Source organism: Pseudonaja textilis, unplaced genomic scaffold (assembly GCF_049901715.1).
Source record: "Pseudonaja textilis isolate UNSWEBS1 unplaced genomic scaffold, rPseTex1.2 PTEXSCF25, whole genome shotgun sequence".
In the NCBI taxonomy this organism is placed as follows: Eukaryota; Metazoa; Chordata; class Lepidosauria; order Squamata; family Elapidae; genus Pseudonaja; species Pseudonaja textilis.
Window position 1 is genome coordinate 400,628 of NW_028262874.1, and position 6,521 is coordinate 407,148.

The 6,521-nt window shown below is 48.9% G+C and overlaps 1 pseudogene; it reads left to right on the top strand.

The window, feature by feature from the left end:
• Positions 1-2,163: 2,163 nt before the first annotated feature.
• LOC148123675 (ATP-dependent chromatin remodeler CHD2-like) lies at positions 2,164-5,506 on the top strand (annotated as a pseudogene).
• Positions 5,507-6,521: the final 1,015 nt, after the last annotated feature.

Genomic DNA, 6,521 nt, shown 5'->3' on the forward strand with positions numbered 1-6,521 from the left:
TGCCGCCCCCTACTGGAGTCCCGCTGGAGTGCTGCCTCGCTCTTCCCACAGGGGGCGCTCTTCCTTCCCGTCTTCCAGGGGGGGATCTGGGGTTGCCAGGAAGGGAGAGTGGGAGAGGGAGGGAGGGAGATACAGAGAAAAAAAGAAAATAGATTGAGCAACCCGTGAGTTAGCCAAGTCTTGGTGCAGGGCTTTAACTCCTCACAAAAGGGAAGAAGGGAGACCACCATTTTCCAAAGTGGGAAGATGAAGGGACTTTCATTCCCAGAATTCCCTGCCCAGCATGAGGAAGTTCATGCATTGTTGGGAGGGGAACTCTGGGGGTTGAAGTCCATTCCTCGTCAAGTTTGAAAAACTCGGATACAGATCAGCCCCTCTCCACGTCCTGCCTCCATTTTGGGGAACAACAAAGACCCCTGAAGAGACCCTCAGTCATTGGCTAGCTTGCAGAATGCAGGAACCCTGTTTCTTATGGCCATCAGAAGTGAAACAACCTCTCCCACAGGCCCCCCTCCCTCTCTGGCCTCACTAGGGAGGGGGCGGACCCCCTGCAGACCCCCCTGGCACTGAAGCACCCCTGTGTGCCCCCTCCTCACAGCACAATCCCCTGCCAAACTCTATCTGAATCCAGCCCATTGGAGGCCGCTTGACCAGCGAGGAAGAAGCCAGGCCCAGAGAGGCCCCTCAGCCTCGCCCAGCTGGGCAGGAAGGTTGCCTGGAAGCCCCCAGGGGAAGCTGCTCAGAAGCGGTTGCCATTGCCTCTTTCCCAGGGCTCTGAGAGAGTGGCTGGTCCAGAGCCTCCTAACTGGCTTGGCACCCCAGGCAGGACTGGAACTCAGGGCCCCCTGGGATTCAACTACCACCCCACCCGACTGACTGGTGAGATCCACATGACCCACTGAACCCGGTCTCTTCCCCAGTGGCTGCATTCACACCTGCACCTTTTAACCGTGATGACCCAAAGGGGCGTGGCCCAAAGGCAACCCAGTCAGATAATCAGCAGGAGTCCCTTTATTAGCTCCAACTTTGCCCCCAATGTCGTGGTTACCTTCTGGGCTGGAGGAAAACTCTCCCAGGAACAGCCTTTGGCTGCAGAGAATCAAGACCAAAACGTGGTCTACAAACACTGTAACTAGAAGTCCAATCAAGGCAAGAGGAGGTCATTAGTTTGGCAGGGCAGGAGAAGGAATTCCAGACTTGAAGGCATGGCAATAACTCAACACGGTTGGGAAGACACCAGGAACACAGATAAGCAAAGTCAACACAAGATAAAGTCACGTTTGCTCCCAACAGACACTACACTCAGCTTGCATCTCTTTTAAACTCTCTTCCCAATGGGGTGAGTTTGTGGTGCCAGAGCCTGGAATGCCCCCTGCCACCTCTTAGCATCCCCAACAGGGCCATCAAGGGGCACTAAGAGGCAGGAGGGGGGCATTCAAGGTACCGGCCCTGCAGCCTCACCCCATTGACTGTTGCACCACTCCAGAGCCGGGGCCTCGAATGTGGTCACGGTGGCTTTGCTCTAATTTCCCAATGTGCTGCCATATTTGAGGTGCCAGTTTCAGAGTAGTGCAACAGTCAAGGGTGAGCCTGCGGGGCCAGCACCTCAAACAACCCCCCTGCCATCTCTTAGTGGCAGGAGGATGCTGCAATGGGCATAAGGGTCATAAGTCACTTCAGTGCCGCTGTAGCTTTTCCTGGTTGTAAGTCGAGGGCTGCCTCTTTCATGAAACGATCGGTCCCTCTGGATCGAAACAAAAGCTCCCTTCCTCCACCTGAATGAATTTGCCTCAAGAAAGGTGGGGAACCTCTTGCACCATCTCCAAGATTTTAGAGCCTCCCCAGACGAGCGTTAGATCCCATCCTGAACTCTGGATCACTTTCACTTGCTTGGTCTTGCCCAGCCACCTGGGGCCTGAGACCGTGCGGCTCCAGGTGTTGGTCTGGATACACCTCAGGCTCCTTCGCCCTCTCACTTTCTTCCCCTTCTCAGTTAAGGTGGCTGACATGCTGGAAAGCCAAACACGGTCCCTGGCAGGTTCATCTCAATGGAAAAGGACTTTTCCCACAACCAGTTTACACAGGAGAACTGTAGATCTTCTGAGAATGGGATGAAAAGAGAGAGTCTGCTTTGTAAGAGTGGAACCTCCCACTCCATGTCCTCTCTGTAGCCTGGTGACTTGTCTTGGGAACGGGGAAGACTCCTCTGGCTGCCATTTTGAGAGGGTGCCCACAGCAGATCCCTTCCCCCAGATTCAAATAGGCCCCTAGCCTCAAAAGGTTGCCTCAATTGGGGTCTCCCTTTCCTTGCCTTCCTTCTGATATACGACTCACATGGAGCTTTGCTTTTTCTCTCTCCCAAATGCAAAGAGCTGATGAGCCCAGTGAAGAAGTCCCTGAAGCATCTGGATGAGCCAGAAAAAAAGCCATTAGAGAGGAAGAGCAGCTGGAGCAAAGTCGGAGTTGCCTGCTCAAGGTAGGAGACCACATGGCTGAATGTTTGAAAATCCACCCTGAACAGGAAGTTCTTGAAGAATGGACATGGTGATTTGCCTGCCCACCAATTCTGCAATCTCCCTCCATCCCCCCCTCCCTTGTCCAGATGTTCCAGTTAGATTTGCAAGTCAGGAGTCTTTGAGTTTGGAGGTCTAGGGGAAGAAGAGGCAGAACCTGGGGATGGAGTTAAAAGAGGAATCGCCTAGAATCTCTACATAGCCACAAGAAAACAGTCCAACTCCCCTTGAATACCTGCTGCAATGCCTCAAATTAGATGCCGTCTTCAATTGTTGAATTCCCCTTTGTAATGAAATATGTTGTAAATATGAGTGTTAAAAACACATTTTAGTCCAAACCCCTAGAAAACCACGATACCGGCATTTGCAGGAGTCAAGAAAAGTGGCAGACTGGTCATGCCATGCTTGCATCAAACTCTGCAGACTTTATCTTGGGAGTCTTCATCACTCAAGTTTGAAGTAAGACATTTCTGTGTAAGAGGGAACTTTTGGGCTCAGGAAGAAAGCATCTCTCCATCACTGCTTCTTTGGGGCATCTCTTTCCTCCAGCATGAAAACTTTGGGTTTCTGGCCCAGCTCTTAAAAAGAGAAAATCAAAATAGCTGTTCACCTCCTTTCAGGAATCTATGGGTATTTGCCTCCAAGTTTGCTGAATTTAAAACCAAGAAAGTACATAAGTTGTACAAGATGACTAGCAAAAAGCAAGCCCAGGAACAGAAGGTAAGAACAGAGGTGTGTGCGTGTGTGTGTTGTGTGTTGTGTGGTAGAATGAAAGGGATACAAATATAAATAAAGAGAAGGAAGGAAAGGGAACATTTTGTGCAAAAGAAAACCTCAGGAACGAGAGGAATTCTGGTTGAAACTTTTAGGTGGGACTGTGCTCTTTCCTTCCTTCCTTCCTTCCTTCCTTCCTTCCTTCCTTCCTTCCTTCCTTCCTTCCTTCCTTCCTTCCTTCCTTTCTTTCTTTCTTTCTTTCTTTCTTTCTTTCTTTCTTTCTTTCTTTCTTTCTTTCTTTCTTTTTTGCTCCTGGCTCTGCCATTGCTGTGTTAAGAGCCAGGCATTGGGTTGTAGAAGAGAGGAGGAGAAATCCTATCTTTAGGAGAGGGAAGACTGTCAAAGCTCAGGGGACACAGGTTGGGGATCAAAGCCATTGAGTCTTCTGGACACTCCTTGATGGGATTGTAATTCTCTCTGAGTCTCCAGCTCCTTTTGCTGGACTTGGCCCTTTATTGACCAATCAGAATAGAGCTGGAAGGGACCTTGGAGGTCTTCTAGTCCAACCCCCTTCTCAAGCAGGAGATCTATACCAGAGGTGGGATTCTACCAGTTCAGACCGGTTTTATAGAACTGGTTGTTATGATTCTGCACAGTTCAGAGAGCTGGCAAATAATGCCCCTGGCTGGCCCCGCCCCTCTCCACTGACCCCTCCCAGTCAGTCCTTATTGCACCTGCCTGACATCACTGACTGCATCCTTCCCCACCCAGTCACTCCTCAAGGTATCTTTGAAGGTTCTTTTTGCCCCTCCTGATGATCAGCTGTTCTGATGATCAGCTGTGCTGGGATTCCCTTTGCTGTCTTACTGCTTTGCCCAGGAGGCTTCCCTGAGGCCCAGGAGGCCCAAAAACGGGGGGGGGGGGTGTTGCTGCAAAAAAGAAGAAGAAGCCATGCCCACCCAGCCATGTCCAGCCAGCCACGCCCACCAAGCCATGCCCACAGAACTGGTTGTTAAAACATTTGAATCCCACTCCTGCCCTATACCATGTCAGCCAAGTGGCTGTCCAATCCCCATTGATGGACTTGCACTGTTTCTTCTTCAAGTTGCCTGCTGAATGACACTGTGGGGGGTCCCTGGGGTGCCAAAAGGGGCTGGGCAAACATTGATTATGAAGACATTTGGGGCCACAAATGAAAAGGTGGGCAGTAGAAAGCCTTAAAGCTTTCACTTTTTTTCTGTTTGTTTTCATCCTTTCCTCCAGAAGAGGCCCTCCAATATTCTCCAGTGATCTCTTTCCTCCCCAGTTCCTGGTTAATAAGACCTAAATCACTGTTACCATTGACCTTTTGAGTTTTCTGGTGATGTTTTCAGAAGAAGGAAGAGGCAAAGAGTGGCAAGCGGCTTTGTCCAGAAACTCCTGGGCTCAGCTGAGATATTCCGATATCTCCTCTCCCCTACGGCCCTTTTGCTCAAAAGCTGCAGCAGCCATCTCCTCACCCTTCTCAGATGCACGGACATCCACAAGAGAACTACCCGCAGCCAAAGAGAAGGCATTACAGCCAAGCAGGTGAGCAGTTATCAGACACAGCCCAGATTGGACCTTCAGGAAAGAAAGACTTGTCCCCATTTGCAGTCAAGCTGCATCTAGTAAAAGGTATGCTTTCACTAAAGCCAAGTGGTCACAGTGAAAGCAAAGCTAGATCTGAGGATTCCGGCATAAACCCGGTAATCTTCCCTTTTTTCTCCCTGGTCATCTACAATCATGTCCCCTGAAGGCCAATCATGCAGATAAGGAAAAAAAGTATTTATTTTAAAATATTTTAGGGAGGAAGCAGGGGAATCCCATCTCTTTGCTCACTCACACCAGACCAACGCAATACTCTTGTATCATAACAAGCAAATATCTGCATCCAGTGGCTACACCATTGCGTCTCCTTGCTGAATGGGTGTTGCCCACCATGAAACTGGGATGAAAAGGGCAGAGTTGGACCATGAAAATCAAGCAAATGAACTTGGATTGTTCTTTGTAGAAACAAGTGATGGATTTGTCCAAGAAGTTCTAGCTTTGTGGTCTTTGGAGCCATCCAAGGAATAAGGTGGAAAGACAACAGGCAGCTGAAAGAAAAAAAGCAAAAGGACCTAGAATGGCAAAATGACCATGTGTGAGATTTAGTATGTGTTAAACTTACTGCACATTCCAAAAAGATAAAATATGAGCAGACCGATGACAAGATAGATGTCCATGCTTGAAGCATAGAAAAACAAGGCTTTGTGTATATCTGGTGTCCTTCTGGTGCTGTGATGGTCAGATAGAGCTCACAGTTTAGGAGCAGACTGAGCTCACTTTCAAAAGTTGCCCTAAAACTTGTGTGTTGTCAATATACACAGCAAACACACCCACACAATTTGTCCCCTTCCCAAGAATGGGGATACACCCGCCATGGTGTACTCAAAATAGAAAGGGATCAGGGTATGTTTTAGGATGGGAGACTTCTCCTGTGGCCCCTGGACCTAAACGCAAGACAATGATTCAGAGATTCCTTAGCTCAGGTGTTGTACAAAGAAAAACAGGGGCAGTCAGGCCTAAAGAAGGTGCATCCTGTAAAATGGCGTTTCCAGAACCTTCCATCTCCACCTTCATTCCCCAAATGAAACAATGGCATTGTTTATGGAGCCTACCCATCTTCTGGGAAATGCACAGCCTAATTTTTTGCATGAATTGCCGGTCAATTTGAGTGACATTCCTGACAATAATTGATTTAGGACTTGTTGGTTGTATCGGCCAATATTCGGGAGGCTTTGAGTTCTAATCCTCTCTCAGGCAGGAAAACTTCCTGGGGGACTTTGAATGGATCACCAGGAGAATCCTGAATTCCAGTCCCGCCTTAGTTCTTATTGAATTGAGGTGGGAAAGTTGGAAACATTTTCTCAGATTAATGTGAGATACTAAAATTGGAGATTCCTAGTGTGTGAGATGGCCGAGTGTCCAATATTGTGTGTTGTGATGGAGGAAAGTGAAATTATGGGATATTCGTTGTGGTGGGGTTCATATTCTTTTACTACTGGTTCTGTGGACATGGCTTGGTGGGTGTGGCAGTGGAAAGTTAGTTCAAAAGCCCATTCCCTCCCCACCCCACTAACCTGCTTTCCAGCTCTGTTCTCCTGTGCAGGGCAACCAAAGGAGACCCAGCCAATCAGCTGGGACTCAAAGGGAGGCAGAGAAGAGATGGAGGTGGGGCCAGTCAGAGGTGGGATTTGCCAGTTCTCCATACAACTCAAAATTTCCACTACT